General features: G+C 44.2%; 1 protein-coding gene across 2 annotated transcripts in view; it reads right to left on the bottom strand.

Annotated features, from left to right (window-relative positions):
- Nucleotides 1-14,770, bottom strand: part of rhbdf1a (rhomboid 5 homolog 1a (Drosophila)) — a 47,515-nt gene extending 32,745 nt beyond the window's left edge. For both annotated transcript variants that reach the window (XM_056287593.1, XM_056287592.1), the window contains exon 1: nt 14,456-14,770. The gene's annotated coding sequence lies outside the window, so the exon portion shown is untranslated. The remainder of the gene's footprint in view (nt 1-14,455) is intronic.
- Nucleotides 14,771-17,779: the final 3,009 nt, after the last annotated feature.

The following is a 17,779-nucleotide window of genomic DNA, read 5'->3' as shown; positions in this document are numbered from 1 at the left end:
CTAACAACATGTGATCCCCATCTAAATAGTTTCCAGCATGATATCAGCCTGAATCAGGCTGACAAAAGGCTGCATTGTGTATGCCCTTGCATGAGCCTGATGTGCACGGAACTGAACAAGGATCATTGTGCAGCTAAGTGATCACTCTCACAACCACAGAAGAAGTCAGAGAATCATTCCCTCATCAACTCAAATGGTGGACATTTACTTTTGGGCTTACTGCTGTTGATTGGAGGCATAAGACCAGTAAACCGCGTGATGATGATTAGAGATAGAGTGAGTGTAAAACCGCTGAGCTCAACACACCTAAGTATGTTGTTATGAAACCCTTAAAAAATGGAGACGTCAGATGGGCTGCTTCAGGCTACTGGTATTGTATCGCTCACTAGATGTTTTAAGTTGATGCCTGTGATCTAACTAATCAACACCATTAAAAATACCACACAAAGGAGAGCCATCAGCTCTGTCATCAACACATCCTCTCTGGGAGACCACCAGCATGGAGTGGGGTCAGGTTACTGCTTATTTTAAAGATGTGGCTCTTGTAGGGAAGGAAGTGGAGAGGCAGAAGAGTCGTAGGCAGGAAACACATACTGCTGTCCACTCTGCACAAGTATGGAAACAACACACACACACACACACACACACACACACACACACACACACACACACACACACACACACACACACACACACACACACACACACACACAGAGACTCAAAAACTCACAGACAACGCATGCATAAATGTTGTGATCCCATCCCTCACTATGATGATGCATGCATTACAATCACATGCTAACCATGCCTTATCATATTCAGCCTGCCACCAAATGCAGAGGAAAAAAGAGTTGCCTGAACGTGAGTGCCCCATGTCATTTTGTGTGTGGCCTTGCAGCACTGGGACAAAGTATATTAGCCACATTAGCATGGGTTCAGGCAGAGGGAAAAGTGGAAGCTATTCAAATCAGTGAGTCCATCATCCAGAGCAGCCAAAAGTAGGATCCCAAGGATCTGTGAATGACCCACAAAATTATTTTTGACCCACTAAATTTCAAGATAGCTTTAAGCTGTGTTATATATTAAAATCCATTACCAATGAAATACATTTGAGGGATGATTTTGGAATAGCTTGCTCATCACAAGCATGGGCACCTTAATGCACGGGCTTACCGGGGCTTAAGCCCCCGGGCCCCGGGTTCCAACTGAGGACCAGGGGCCTCATGAGAAATGTTTCCCCCAATGGGATGCTGGAGTATTTTAACCTGCTTGGTGATGTGCTTTTACATGTAAAAAATGAATCGAACTGGGCTACTTTACAAGGCGAGATGTCTGAGCATGTTAACTCCCTATGTGATGCTGTTTTCACACTTAAAAATTAATAGAACTGTGTTCATTAACAAGGCAGGATGTCAGACTCAGAGCATGTTAACATGCTTGGTGATGCACTTTTACACATACAACATGAATAGAACAAGGATTCTTTACAAGGCCGGATGTTGGTACATGTTACCCGCTGGTGATATGCTTTTCCGTATAAAGAATGAATAGAAATGGGATGGTTTACAAGTCAGAATGTCGGATTATTTTAACCAGCTTGATGATTCAGTTTTATGCATAAAACTGAATTGAACTGGGCTTGTTTATAAACCGGGATTTTGGAGCATGTTAACAAGCTTGGTGATACAGTTTTCCAAGAACAAAATTAATAGAACCAGGATGGTTTGCAAGTTGGGATGTCAGAGCATTTTAACCAAATTGGTGATATAGCTTCATGCGTAAAAATGAATTGAACTGGGCTTGTTTACAAGGGGGGAGGTCAGTGATGCACTTTTATGCATAGAACAAGGATTCCTTATGGGGGGGGGGGGTCTAAACGTCCATAGCCCCAGGGCCTAAAGTGATGTTAAGGCGCCTATTGTTGTGGTTACACCGCCCCGAGCTGCCTCCCCGGCACGTTCAAGCCACTCCCCCAGCTCGGACGTGCCGGAAACATCCGAGTGCTCGGCTCGCGCTCTGAGACGAGCGCTGCACTGCACCAGGTGTTTGCCATCATCCATCAGGCACACCTGTGGCAATCAGGCAGCCTTCTACAAAAAGCCTCCCAGAACGTCTCTCAGTGCTTCGACGTACTGAACCCTGCGGTGAAGTTCTGATAAGCCCTCCAGCGTTCCTTGCTTTCTGTTTATTCCCCAGTGTCTTATCTTCGTGTCTCTGTTTCCTCCCAAGACTCTCCCTCCGCGATTTCCACGGCTCCCCGCGTCTCCCTCGTCCCCAGCGACCTTCACGTTTCTCCCCGGACCTCTCCTGCGATCTCCCCCCTTGTCCCTCTACCTGGACCCCTCCTTTCGGACTCGACTTCCCGGATCTCGGACCTGGACTTTCTCGGACAACCCCTCTTGGATCACGGACTGGACTTTCTCGCCAGGTGCACGCACATTTCTTCAACACCTCCTGGTCATTTACATACCGCACCACACATTGGCTAAAAACACTCACACATAGTTATACACGCAAACCACGGGACACCACACATAGTTTATTCACACATCCCACTAACAGAACGCCTTTTTTCACCATACATTTCCCTCTCACAATAAAACCCCCCTTTGTAGACTTAGAAGTCATCTCGTGTCTGTCTGTCTTGGGTTTCGCCACACGGGTCAGGTTCTGGTGCGCGAGCATAACACCTATGATCACAAGGCATATTAATTACTAATATCAATCATGACAAGATGGGAAGATTTTTTTTTGCAAGTCTAAATTACACAGAGAGAACTCATGACATTATTCAGTTGCACTTCCACTAATATTCTCGACTCAATTGCCACTTACAAAGTTAGAAAAGCTTAAAATCAAAGCTCAGCCCTGGTTTAACTTCGTAATTTGTGTGGCTAGGCAGGAATGCAGGAGAGCAGAGCGTAAATGGAAAAAAAGATAAACTTCAAGTGTCTTACCAGCATCTGAGATACTGTCTGGCTAAATACCAACAGTGTGTCAAAGCAGAGATATTTTTCTGATATCATCTTCGAACATGCCCATAGTCCCAAAGTTTTATTTAATAAAATAAATACAGTACTCAACCCTACAGTGACAAATCGTCATGAAACAATGCTGGATACCTGTGATATTTCCTAAGGTTTTATTAGCAAATTTAACCCTATAAGATCTCAGATCTCACCACCCTCCTACGATTCATCAGAGTTAAGCTCATGCCCCTCAGTTCTCGTCAACTTTGAACTGATGTCTAACTGTTCCTTAGACATTATTCCCTCAGGCAACTGATAGGCCAAGTATTTTATCAATAATTAATAGCTCCCTGGTCAATGGATATGTCACAGCTTGCTTTAAACATGTTGCCATTCACCCACTGATCAAAATGCATCTGTTCCTAATAACTCCTGACCAATCTCAAATCTCCTTCTTGGACAAATTCAGCATACTGGATACATTTCAGTCAAATTTTAGGAGGCACCATAGCACAGAGTCTGCTCATCTGAGGGTGACAAATGATTTGTTTTTATCTTTAGATTCTGGAAATTACATTATTTTAATTCTTTTAGATCTCTCGGCTGCCTTCGACACTGTCGATCACGCCATCCTGTGGACTGCCTTAAGCATATTGTTGGCATTCAGGGACAGGCCCTTCTGTAGTTTGCCTCCTACCTCCAAGACTGATCAGCCTCTGTTAGTATTGATTATGTGTCCTCTTCCTCCACAGCCATCCCCCATGGAGTACCACAAGGCTCCATTTTAGGCCCTATTTTATTTTTTCCTATATATGCTTCTTATGGGGTCTATCTTCAGAAAACATATCTCCTACCATTGTTATGCTGACAACACTCAGCTGTACCTTCTGCTGAAATCTTATGATCCATGCAGAGTTAACTTACTTCTAAATTGCATTGAGGATGTAAAATCCTGGATGGCAAAAAAGTTTCCTTCAGCTAAACCAGAATAAAATTGAGGTCTTAATCATCGGCCCTGTATACAACTCCATAACCACAATCAATGCCCTCGGGCCTCCATCATTGAATGTAAAGTCCCAGCAAGAAATTTTGGTGTTATCTTTGATTATGGTTTAGAATATGACAAACTAATCAACTCAGTTGTCAGCACTGGCTTCTTTCATCTTAGATCAATTGCAAAATTAAAATCATTCCTGTCTGTTAAAGATTTGGAGACTACAATTCACGCTTTCATTTCTTCTCACATTGATTACTGCAATTCCCCCTATGTAGGAATCAGTCAGTCAGCCCTATCTTGCCAACAGCTAGTTCACTGGTTGGTTACCAGTGAAGATCAGAATTGATTTCAGGATTCTTATATTTGTTTTTAAAGCAATGCATGGACTGGCACTAGGTTACATCTCTGACCTGCTCATCCCCCATTCCACCTCCAGACTCCTTAGATATGCTACTGATTAGATTCCATGCACTCAGTTAAAAACCAAAGGTGATCGAGCATTTTCAGTTGTTGGCCCTAAACTGTGGAATGGTTTACCACTAATAATTAGATCTTCCCCCTCCACTGATATTTTTGAAATTGGTCTAAAGACTCATCTCTTCTTTAACCTCTTAATTGTCATCATAATGTGCCTGACCACTCTCTGGCTTTTATTTGTATTGTATTTGTTGTTTATGCAGTGCTGCTCGTGCTATGATTTTACCACAAAACTAAGTTGTTGATGTTGTTGTTGTTGCTGTTGTTATATCCTCTTATTTATGCTTGTGTTTATATTTGCTCATTCCTGTGTTTATATTCCTGTGTTTTTGTTCAGTTGTTATCATTTTGATCTCTTTGTAAAGCACTTTAGTCAGTGTTTGTTGTTTTTAAATCCATCCATCCATCCATTATCCAAACCGCTTATCCTGCTCTCAGGGTCACAGGGACCCTTTTAAATGTTCTTTAAAAACTTTTTTTTGTTTTTTTGTTTGATTTAATTTTAACAAACTTTTTAAAAGTTGTTTTTAACCGTACTCCATAGATACAACTGACATGACTTGATTATAATGACATTTTTTTCACTTCACTGGTCTAGTAACTATATTGCTTTTCAGCAAAATTCTGCTAATCCCTACAAAAAGAGAATGAGTCCAATCTATATCAACTGCCCCAGAGGTATGCTCATATTAGCAGTGTGTGGTGAAACCAATCATATCCAACATCTGTAGACATACACATCACCAGAGAAACACTGACAAAATTCCTTTTGGTTGTGGAAAGCTTCAATTAACGATATATATTCAAGCAATGAACAGCATAGTTTAATTAACCCCTCGCATTTCAATTCACCTATCTTAAAAGTTTAACTTCTAAGCCATTCATTCTATTTAGTAGAAGTATATCCGATGTCTCCTTTGATTCAGCATCTCTATAATCCTTTCACACAGTCGGGCTCAAACCTTGCAGTAAGGTGTACTAAGTTTTCTCGTCTTTTGCACACTGTACCCTAAGGAGGCCTCTTGAAGGCCGCACCGCATGGCTGAGACAACTAAAAAGCCCTGATGGACAAGACCCCTCCACGGGCAGGGCAGTTTTCAAGGATGGTGTGTGTGTGTGTGTGGGGGGGGGGTTTCCTTGAAAGCCTTGTAGGCAAATGACAGCACGAATACACATTGAGCGTATCAATTTTCCTCTGTGTGTGCATGTGTGTCTATCTGCATGCACAGTCTGAGGGTCTGAAGGAACAGGCAGTAGCTGGTGTCCCCCACAGTCAGGTAAATGAGCATCCCAACCTACCCCGCAGCACATGTACCACCAATATCGCTGGGCGATATGGAAAATATCATTATCACAATAATCATAAGAAATTTCACATAATATCGATGTATCTGCTTACATATGCAAAAACACCGTATCCAACTGGGGTTTATCACATTGAACTGTTTTGTAATATAAACTATAACGTCAAGCCAAAACTAGTTTTCAAATAATACCACCTCAAATATTTTCGATCTAATTTTGTGAGAAATTTTAGGTGATGGATTATTGTGATCATTGGTTTAGACAATGAAATCGTGTATCATGATATGACAATATCCCACTACAATACCTTTGGAAAATGATGAATGATAATACTGAATTATTGCCCAGCCCTAACCACCAAATGCTCATCCACACCCTCTCACCTTCTGTACCATCGCAGAAAAGTGGGGTTCTCCACAAAGCCCAAGGCTGCAAAGGTAGACAGAAACTACAGCTACAAAGGCCTTTCTACTATTCTTACATCCCTTTAGAGCTGCAGGAGGAAAAACTGTTTTTGCACTCAACATAACTGGGTCATTTTAATAAAGCTCCAATATTTGAATCGCTTTATTCCTTCATGCATTGCAAATGCGTAGGCAAATGTGTGGATGAAAGAGCAATGGTGGAGAGACCGAGCCCCTGTTATGAAAATGAATCCTGGCGCCAAGGAGCGGAAGAGATTCACTGACTGGGGTTGATGGTGGGAAAACATAGTGTTGTATATGACTAGACAGACAGATAAATAGACAGGTAGATTGACAGACAGATGAACGCTTCATCACACATGTGCTCAATCTCGCCTTCAAGACTCCATGTGTGCATATTCCCACATACATCAAATACCCCCCCCCCACACCTCCCACTGGCTCAAACCAGTGCAGGAGTGAGAAATAAAAAAAACCATGCAAAATTAACAATGCTGCTGATGTGATCTCTTTGGTCTTTAGCGTTTCCAACTCACAGGGTAAATCGATGCTTCTAGAGCAGTTCCTTGACTGGTTGGTTGAGATGTTAAAGTAGGTCATCGGGTGTTTTTTTTCCCCCTAAGGTTGGTGGTGGGAGGGGGGCGGGGGTCAATTTCGATAGTTGTCTAGTAAGTGTGAGCCACAATATAATGACTGAGGGCGAGGTTTTAGTCTCCAAAAAACAACTGAGAAAACAAAAGGCAATCGCTCTTCGACTGCTCATGCTTAAAGACGACTCTTAGCGTAATGTTTGGGACTGTAAAGAAAAGCTATTCTATGTGTTACTATGAATAAGACCTATCCTTGAACATGTGGGTAGGATTCAGGGTCTCACACCCTCCACACCAGCCACAGAAGTGCTGACTTCAACAGGACACAACAACTAATTGTGTAAACTTCCGCCTGTCTTTGAAAGCATTCAGGCTGTCATTTGGCATTTGGGTAGCCCTAAAAAACAAAAGAAAAATGAAAAGCAGAAAGGATTCCTATCCAAAAAACCCATAATCATCTGTTCTTTATTTATTTATTTACTTATTTATTTTGGAGCATCAACTGCCTTTTTAGATCTTTGCGTCCTTGGCGAGGGGCGGACCACACCTATGTACGTTTCATTCAGCAGAACCATTTGTTATGCTCGTCACCCAAATTTACCGGGTGATAATCCATATGTTCTGCCTCTGATGGAGACTCAGCTGGAGGAAGCCACTGTGAGACTCTTGGGGAGGTGAGGCCGGGGTCTGAGGTCAGGGAAAAAAAGAAAAGACAAAAATAGGGACAGAGAGAGACAGAGACAGAGAGAGTGAGAGAGCGTGAGAGAGAGACAGAGAGACAGAGAGAGAGAAGAGAGAGAGCGAAAGAGAGAGAGGGAGAGGGCAAATGAAGCTGTGTAGGGCCAGCTGTGCGTTGGAGTTGAGTGGAAAACTCCCAACAAAGGCACAGGAAGGCCTGTAAAACTGGGAAGCATGGGACAGGGCTCTCGGGACACTTGCAGGCCCTGTGTGTGTGTGTGTGTGTGTGTGTGTGTGTGTGTGTGTGTGTGTGTGTGTGTGTGTGTGTGTGTGTGTGTGAATGTGTGCGCGTAGTTGGATGCGTGTGTGTGGGGGGGGCTCACCCTCTTGATTTGACTAATGAAAACAGATTCTACAGACGCCTACGGCCTCTATGGAGATAAAGCGCTCCCCCCCCACAGGCCGAGAGAGAGCGAACACAGACACTTCCTCCTCCTGTAATTGGTGCCATTACCTAAGCAAATCATCTCCCACTAAGGTTTTTTTTTTAATACAGACTATTTGGAAATACACAATAGCAGTGTGAGTGAAGTCCAATCCCAACGCGAATCATTCCCCCACAGAATGGCTGTACAAATAATGGCATGCACAAAGGAAATGAGCTTTTTTTTTTTGTCTTTTTTTTTGCATTACGGCATCCAATGTTTCGCGTTCTCGTCATTCTGTGAGGATGTCTTTTCCTTGTGGCCATCAAGCTTCCTTTGTGATCATGTCTTCCTACGGTGCTGTTGAGTACAATCGACCGGGTGGCGTAAACCAGAGGCTTTACATCATTTTCCCTGGCACAGGGCACCAAGCGAGCTCCGCCGACTGGCAAACGAAGGGGAAAGTTGGCATGGGCGCTCAGAGAAGATGAGGCAGCACAGAAGGACAGGAGCCTTGACTCACTGCAAGGAGCAGCAGGAGAGGATCAGGTGCTCTCAAATATGCCTGCACATACGCATCTACACTTTTGAAGCCATTTCAATCCCTCTGACTAACAATACCCAAGCAGGCTCGCTGAAATCTGTTTGCAGGAAACGTGGGACCATCTAATTTGAAAGCAGAATTTAACGAGGCGCCGAGGCGTGCTCAAGTCCCCTTGGCACTTGCGTTTCAACCCTCCGTTAAATGGCAGAGGGCAGTTGCGCTGCGGTCTCAGTAAAATGTGAAGTGAACTCAGAGTGACTTCCCAGTGGCCGTCCTAGACCCACCTTTTCTGTAAAGAAAAAAACATATAAAAAAAGAGGACAAGTCATGAGTCCATGCACACCCTCATTTCTGGGAAATGCTGCCGGAGTGAGTTTGGCCCATGGAATGTGACGTCGGCGGGACTGTTGAAACTGCCCAGACATAACTCAGTGTTTGATTCCATTCAGCAAACAGTCAACCTGAGTTTAGCACGCTGGTACACAATGAGGATTCATAGCCCCCGGGTATGACGGCTGGCTGTGCCAAAGATAGCAATAGGAGGTGGGGTGGGGTGTGGGGTATGGGGTCATGGTGGGGGGGGGGCTGGTGGAGCCCTATAGGTGGGTGGACGTCTATCCTATTTAAAACCTCTACTCTCATCCCCTCTGTGTAACAGTCCGGGGATACTGTATCAGTCAGGGAGTTCCTAGGCTTGGTCCTCTCTGGAGCTGACGCTGATCTGAGAAGTAAACACACGCTAAACAGCTCATTCATTACAACAGCATGGACGCAGCAGCCTGCATGCGTTAAAAACAAAAAATCTAACCTACCATACAGGATGTCAGGGTTCACTTGTCGTGACGTGAAATTCATGCTCGACTCGCTTCCACGCAAAAAGAGCAGACAACGTTTGCATGTGCGCCGTTTTTTGTTTTTGTTTTTTTTAATTAATTGATTTATTTAGTTTTTATTGGCTGCGGTGTTTTTAGCAACGCATGCTGCATAAATCGACGTCAAAAAAAAGGCCGTCCAGGTGGCGTAGTGATCTATTCCGTTGTCTACCAACACAGGGATCGTGGGTTCGAATCCCCGTGTTACCCCCAGCTTGGTCGGGCGTCCCTACAGATACAATTGGGCGTGTCTGTGGGTGGGAAGCCGGATGTGGGTACGTGTCCTGGCCACTGCACTAGCTCCTCCTCTGGTCGGTCAGGGCGCTACGTTCCCCTGGCGACACTCCCCGCTGTCAGGTGAAAAGAAGCGGCTGGTGACTCCACATGTATCAGGGGAGGCATTTAGTAGTCTGCAGCCCTCCCTGGATCGGAAGAGGGTGGAGCAGAGACAGGGACGGCTCCGAAGAGTGGGGTAATTGGCCAAGTGTAACTGGCGAGGAAAAAAAGAAAGGGAGGGGGAATTGCATTGCAGTGCAATCTTTCTATTATTAGTAAGTTGATGAGCAAGTCTGTGTAAACTCTGTGGTGAGGTTTGACAAAGGTGCAGGACCGCACACACCGACAGGTAAACACAGTGGAGCCGCCCCGTCACGCTGCACCGGCAGACAGGTTTTGTGCGTTATCCGACCGAGACCACGCCCCCCGCAGCAGCCCCGCGCCTTCAGAGAAGAAGATCGAAGTTCAAGGAGCCGATGCCGCTTCCCCGAGTGCGCGCGCCTTGTGGGAAAACACGCAGCATTCCCACAGCCCTCCAAACTAGGTGTGCCACGGGGTTAACCAGTCTCAGACAAATAACTCAAGAGACAACACAGCCCATGGGACCACAGCCCTGAATTAGATCTTCTTTCTTTTTCTATTATTATTATCGCCATAACAGACAAACTGCCTCTCGGAAACTCAGCTAAAGAAGCAAATAACAACCAAAACCACATGGGACGACACCCCCAACCCTCCCAAATCCCATCGGGGAAGAGGAGCACTTCTGTAAATGCCACTTCTTATATGTCTGCTCTAATTTTAGCACCCATCCAGCATTCTTATTTAATTATAACTGCTGTATACTATATAGTAGTATATAGTAGTGCTTTTTACAGCTAAAGTTTCTTTTTTTACTTACGTTGTACTTTTAATAATATTTCTCTTCAGCTGGGTCACAGTGAGCAACGCACCAAATCATGCTCCAGCTACTTCAAAAAGTTAACACGGCAAGTGAAACTGATTCTGCTTCTGATGAGTGTTATGAGGCTGTTGACAGTGAGAGGGGCTTGTTGGCTGGATGGCAGACTGAAAGAGAGGCCTTGGAGGCATTGGGGGGGAGTGGACCTGAAATAGACCCGCTGCACCATTACGGCATTACATCACAGCCTGAGGCTGCTGTCATGGCCGCCTGTGCAGCGAGCCTCCTCTGTCACACCGTCATGAGACGGATGGGAAGGACGCACGACTTCAAGTCAGAGGATCAAAACCACGGAGCTGTCATAAGGCCAGCGTGCTTTCACACGGACAAACAGGCAACCGTGGCACAATGAGTCCAATAAACAAAGATCACTTCTTTTTTCTTTTTTTTTTAATCATCCATAGCCCCATGTCATCAGAATCAGAATCATGTTTACTGGCCATGCAGGTTTGCACATATGTGGAATTTGACTCCGGTTTCGTGGCTTTCTCAGTCTACTTAACACAGAGTAACAACACTACAACACAACAAACAATCTTCACATATATACACAAGGATTGACTTCTACATATGCTCATTATACATTATGATGAGAACTACCGGATTCTGTGGGTTTCTTTTCCCAATGACCAGGCTGTCACTTCAGCAGGACATTCTTCATTGTCATGCATTGCAGACACCAGAGATGTAGCATGGTTTTCAGTTGTCCACTTTTTCCTCATTAAAAGTTGGGGGGGAATAATAATAATAATTTAAAAAAATCCCACGCTCTTACTGCTGACAACCTATTTAAAAACCATATACTTGACTTCAAAGTCAAGCAAGGTAGCAGTCGAGGAAGTGTTAATGGGGCTAAAGATTGCAGGCTCTCGCCATGCGTTCCTCTGTAAAGTCATACCTGACATGCTTTAAAACTGCCCGTTGTTTGACTTCAGCTGTGGGAGCCACTGTAACCAATTCACTAGCTTTTTGTCTCCAAAGCAGTCCAACTAGTCTGTTAACATGTTTTGGCTAACGGGCCACTGTTGCCTTGCCCTACATTTACGACACGAGACCTGCAGGAATCTGTAATAAATGCTTCCCACGAATGCGAGCCTACATTAATTAGCACTATTCATAACACTTAAAGGCCCATGACTCATCAGAATCAGAATCATGTTTATTGGCCATGTAGGTTTGCACATACATGGACACATACATGGACAGGTTTGCACAAACATATAAACGCTTATTAATGTTATGAACACCTGGAATGGAACCAGATGTATTGCCAAATTAATAGATCAATAAAATCAAAATTATGTGTTACCAGAGTTATATGCGTCATATTTATCTAATGTATCATAACAAAATAGGGCAAACACAACTGTGTCCTACTGCAGAGTGTTGGATTAATGCTACAGTGTTAGCTACAGTGTTACCAAAATGGTTAGCTTGAGGTTCTCCTTTAAATATGGCTCTCAGCAGACAAACTTTCGATTCATGTGATACTGATGTGGCTAGGACTGAGGCAGCCCGGGGTGAATGGGACGAACATGTGCTCTGTACACATGAAACTGACCAGGGCAGTGATGCTCATTTTTGATCAATTCTGAGTAGTGATCTCTGTCTGGAGGATGACGAGGACAACACAACAACAAAGACAACAACAACATCCACATTCCAGGACAAACAGATTATCTCCAGAAACGGGTAACAGCTTGGTATTTCCTGCAAAAGAGGCCGCATTCTGCCATCATCCTACAAAAATATTGGTTTTTGGTGCACGTACGGTACATAATGCAGAGCCCTATTATCAGGTGTGTGAACGCATCTGAGTTAGGTGAGATGTGTCTTTAAAAAAAAAACGGCATGTGGAAACAAGTTAGTCAAAGCGAGTAGGCTAATAATTCAGTCCATTCAGATAAAGCTCCTACTCGGTGGCTCATTTGAATGTAACAACAGTGGGGCATTTAGTGTGGAGGACTGTGCACTGTGGCCGGCCCAACAGACAAGACAGACAGACAGACAGACAGACAGACAGACAGACAGACAGACAGACAGACAGATACCACACCACATGAGTCACACAGGCATGACTCCAGCGTGGCCTCCCACCAGCCCCGAGACACATTCATATACCAGCCAGTCAACACAGGCCAGCCTGGTAGATCCACCTGCTATCACCTCGGTCTTTTTTTTCTTCTTCTTTTTTCACCCTCTCACCCTATTAAATACACACATGTAAACACACACTCACACACACACACACACACACACACACACACACACACACACACACACACACACACACACACACACACACACACACACACACACGCACACGCCCTGGAAACGTTTCCTCTCGGGTTCAGTGGGAGCAGACACAGAGGATGAGTATAACTCCCACTACCACACATCGTGCCTCTTACTTTATTGGTACGATTACATCACCCCCAGTCATGATCCCCGCTCCGTGAGATAACGTTTCAGGAACACCGGGCACACACATCAGGGCAGGCCATGTGCTCCTATGCACCGTCTGCCAAAATAACTCAGCAGATTCTAATACACTGCGTATCTCATTTCCGTTTGGTCTGCCCAGGTCCTGTAGGACGCCGGGGGTTATCACACGACCTTTACAACGTCAACAAGATACAGTAAATTAATTTGTGAGCTTCTGCCCATGAACCAGCCTATCTCAGATATGTATATTTATAAGTAGGTATGTTGGTGGGTCATGCGGTCATGCAACTCTTTTTTTTTTTGGAGTTCATAGTGTTAGTACATGGTAGTGTGTGTGTGTGTGTGTGTGTGTGTGTGTGTGTGTGTGTGTGTGTTTGTGTTGAAGGCAAGGGCAGTATGTCATGACTCAAGCTCGTTCGTGTACACACATTTACAAAGGAAGCGCATGCTTCTTTCCTGTTATTTTCCATTGCTTGTGATTCATTTTAATACAGGCTTCCTAACATGTCACTGGAGTGTTGCGCGCTGTATTATGTGCTGTATTATTCGCTACACGGTCCTCTTAAGAAAACCGAACATCTTCTCAGACGTGCTCCTAGTCGTCTAGTGAGTTGACTGACTACAAGCTCGGAACGAGGATGTGAAACACGAGCGGAACTCTAAACAACGGAACGCAAAAACTTGTATTCGTGACTAATACTGATGCTGATGGGGGAGGAAGAGAGGGGAGGGGGCGGGGAAGGAAAAGGAAGTGGAGGAGAGGGAGGACGACGACTAGGGCGTGATTGTAAATCACAGCACTTTATGATTATATGAGAATGCATTGTATGGTCTCTATGTATGCTTTCTGGGGTGGTAAATGCAAAACTAGCAACGTTGTCTTTTCTCAGTATGAGGGTTGACGTGATGATGATGACATTACAAATAGCTTTACAATCTTTGATGTCCGGGCGTTTAGCAAATAAATACATTAAAAATTAAAAAAGAAAAGAAAAGCATCACGCCTAGTAAAAGCTGCAATGAAAGATATCTCCCCTGGGTGATGCTGGCAGTTCAAATCAAGGGGGGGGGTCATTTGGCCTCATCTTGACTCGTGGAGACAGACGAGGTTCCTCTCACATAGCAGCGGTTCCGCTCAAACACCTTCCCCATACGCACAGCATACTTTTTAATTCCCCGTCCCCAGTGCGCGTCGGCCTATAAGGTACACCTTATGAGACGAGTCCGCTTGAAATGGGGTACTTTTCACGATGAAGTTGTGGGTGCAGGGCAGGTATTATAGGACACACTGGCACTATTCATGCGCTGGCATTCTTCCTTTAAATACTTGAAGGTTTACTCTCCCGGCGAATTGGCGAGTAATTCAATCAACTCTGAGCCCATGAGCTTATTCAGCCTCCCTGGTCACGACGGTGAGCGCCGGCGGCTTGTGCCGTCGGCCTCCTCCCCGCTGACGGACAGATAGGATATGACAATAATAATGCTACTTACCCTTATAATAACCGGGTAGGGCGGGAGGATTCTGGAGACGTAAAAATCCTATTCCAAAGATTTCCAAAGCGAGAGAGATGTGATTCGTCACATCATCCCGACGGAGGCGCAAGAATGATTCGCCGTTTACCTTGGCGGATGACTGTTACCCCCGCAACAACAACAACAAAAAAAAAAGAAAAGAAAAAAGTCGCTCTAACGATAATTCGAGATCAGAGGCATTTCAGGGTAGGAGAGTTAACGCCGGTACCCGTACCCGTACCCATACGATCCCATACCCGCGGCTCCTCCGGGTACGGCTCCTCTGCCGGCGGAGCCCCGCCCTTGTGACTCGGGCTGGCGCAGTGAGAGGGAGCCGCCAGCCCTGTCAAACTCCCGCCCAGCCAATCAGCGCCTCAACTGATTGGCTGGGCGGGAATTTGACAGTGTAGCGGAGGCATTGATTGGCTGGACGGGCGTTTGACAGGGCTGGCGGCTCGGCTGGGCGAAAGGCTCTGATCGGGACTTGTCTGACCGGAGAAGGTTAACAAACGGGACTACAAACAACATACAAAACATTTTCACTTATTAATCTTTAAATCTATGCTATTTTTTTGTTTTTTCTTCGCCTTGATTATGTTGTGTAGATGATAGGCCTTAACGCATGTTTCAAGGAGGAAGCCGACATGAAACAAGCGTCTTAAACCCCCGTAACAACTTCGTTATACGCGTTTAACAACATATGGGACTTGTATCTGATTTCAAAATAAAAGTTGCCTGTATGATTGCATTTTTATTTTTAACACAAAGCTCTAAGCTGTGACCCAAGTCTCGTTAACAGACCTTTTTTTTTTAACGTTTTCAGCCAATACGCTCATTCAGGATTTGGTTAGCAATTTTCAGAGACATAGGGTTTCAGAGACCAAGTGTAAAATACTTTAAAAAAAAACCAAACATCTTGGTTTTCTACCAGACGCCAGGGCACCATGTAATCTCATATAAGGGAGATGTTTTGCTGGACTTTAAGTCTACAAATACGCTTTGACAGATTTCTGTTTTGACCAATTTTAACAAATAACAGCCACAAATCATACATCATCAGGCTTTGTCAAAATAATAACAACAAAACCATGTCTGTTGTTTCAAATGAATTAACGTCAAACATCCATCCATTGTCTTAACCACTTATCCTGCTTTCAGGGTTGCGGGGATGCTGGAGCCTATCCCGGCAGTCATGCACAACAAAAAGACAAGTTGGACACACCTACAAAGTAATTTTAGGTATATGTTTTGATGTGTCTGCTGGTCTAGTGAGTTTAAGTTGGCGATGGACTCGTTGATTTAGTTGATTACCCAGTCATAAATGTGTTTGTTGAGCAAACACATACTGTCACGTTTGTTTTAGCAACTGTCAAAATAAACACAGAATAATAACATGTGCAAGACAAACCCCAGTTTTACAACATTCATCATCCACATAACAAAGACTCCATTACTAGAGAAAAGAGAGAATAAGGTATGCCAGTCTACCGTACACTTTCTGCTATTGCATAGTTTCCAAGGAAACCAGAGAAAAAGACTTATCTATCTACCATGATCTATTACTACTACTAAAGCTACAATCTGGTATTTTACAAACAAAATGTCCTTTCTGATGATTTCTATCACTGGCATGTCGAAGATAGTAGCTACAGCACAAACATCCAAATCATTAAATTTTTGTAGCAGCTCAGAGGTTACTGTTGAATTGGACTTTCTCAGGAAAAAAATGGTACGGCATGCAGGATTTGTACATTTTCACCATGGCAGACAAATTAAATGAAATAGCTGTTATGGCTAACACACAGCCCAAGCTCATAGAGAGTCTTCATCATCATCGGCGGTCACTCAGGGTTGAATAGGACCGTCCTCCCTCTGGGTCCCTCTGGTTCTTCAGGTGGGCGTAGAGGCCGATCCTGGAGCTGCATAATGGAAGGATGCCTGTGCGTGACAGCTTTTTACGTGGAGTGGCTGATGCACCTGCCCACCACACGGTCCTTGATAGGGGGTGGCCAGAGTCCAATGGCATGGAGCACCAAGACGATTGGGGACCACCCTCTGTTGCAGCCTCCATCCACTTTCACTGTCATTGTGACCTGGAGACCTCTTCCACCAGTTCCACCGTTGAGGTCTTTATCGGATCGCACTTCGTCTGGAACCTCCCCCTTGACCTATTCACCTTGGGTGACCCTACCAGGAGCCAAGCTCAGGACAGCATAGCTCTTGAGATCATTGGCAAGCTTCTCTATCATGACAAGGTGGTGATCCAGGAGGAGATAGAGAGCCTTAACCAACAGTTACTACCAACATCAGCATCAACTACCCTAACTTAAATTTTTACAGATCCCCCTGGAGAAATGTTTTGCATTCATACTTATTTAATGTCAATTTATTCATTTAATGTAAGCAGAGGCTCTGGAGCCTTGACTTAAAGCCATCTGCAACACTACTGTGAGGGTGAAATGCATTCTGCCGCACGAATGACATTGCACTGTTGAACGTAACTCCATTTCTGTAAACTGCCCGTCCATCCTGGTTCTTCTGAAATGCAATGAGCCAATACAAAGATCACAGCTGGGCCAAAAGGAAGAAGATCTGCTGATGAAACAGCACGTGAGGCCCTTGACCACGTAAACGAGCCTGAACTCAGGCATGCTGGAGCAAATTTTAAGGTGGTGAATGTCTTACTCCAAATAGATACCACTGTTGTCTTCTTAGTTTTTCCTGAATTTATGTTCCTGTTTAAGATCTAACAAATCAATATTTCTGAATTGTTTGCCTCTTCTGGGTGCTACACTAGCCTGCTTAAATATGTTTTATCTCTTCAAAGGACAAGAGGTGATATGAGACAGTATGCTATTGTCAAAACTGATATCTTGACTGAATCCATTGCCAGTTTCATAGCAAACATAGAAAAGCATTGTATTAGACAACAACCTTTTGGTGTGTTGTGCTTTCATGCAATGACTTGAGTGAGTAAGATCATTTTCTATCAGTATCAGATACACACAGGCTTCTAAACCCGAGAGACTGCACCATGCTAATACAATAGTATGGCCAACTCCTGTAACTTGCTTATTACAATTTACAGCTAAAGCTCAAGTCCTTTTTATTGCAGAAATACATTTTGTGAACATCAGCTATATCTCATGATATCTGTTATTCATTGTAGCAATCACCAACTTAATACCCAAGGGATTACAGATATACACACCAAAATTCTAACAGAGAGGATTAACTGCACATATGTTTTCCATTTCAAGCATGGCATATCACCATAGGTGTTGGTAGGTTAGACTAAAAAGA

This window comes from Lampris incognitus, chromosome 10 (assembly GCF_029633865.1).
Source record: "Lampris incognitus isolate fLamInc1 chromosome 10, fLamInc1.hap2, whole genome shotgun sequence".
In the NCBI taxonomy this organism is placed as follows: domain Eukaryota; kingdom Metazoa; phylum Chordata; class Actinopteri; order Lampriformes; family Lampridae; genus Lampris; species Lampris incognitus.
This window is presented reverse-complemented; position numbering and strand designations above follow the sequence as displayed.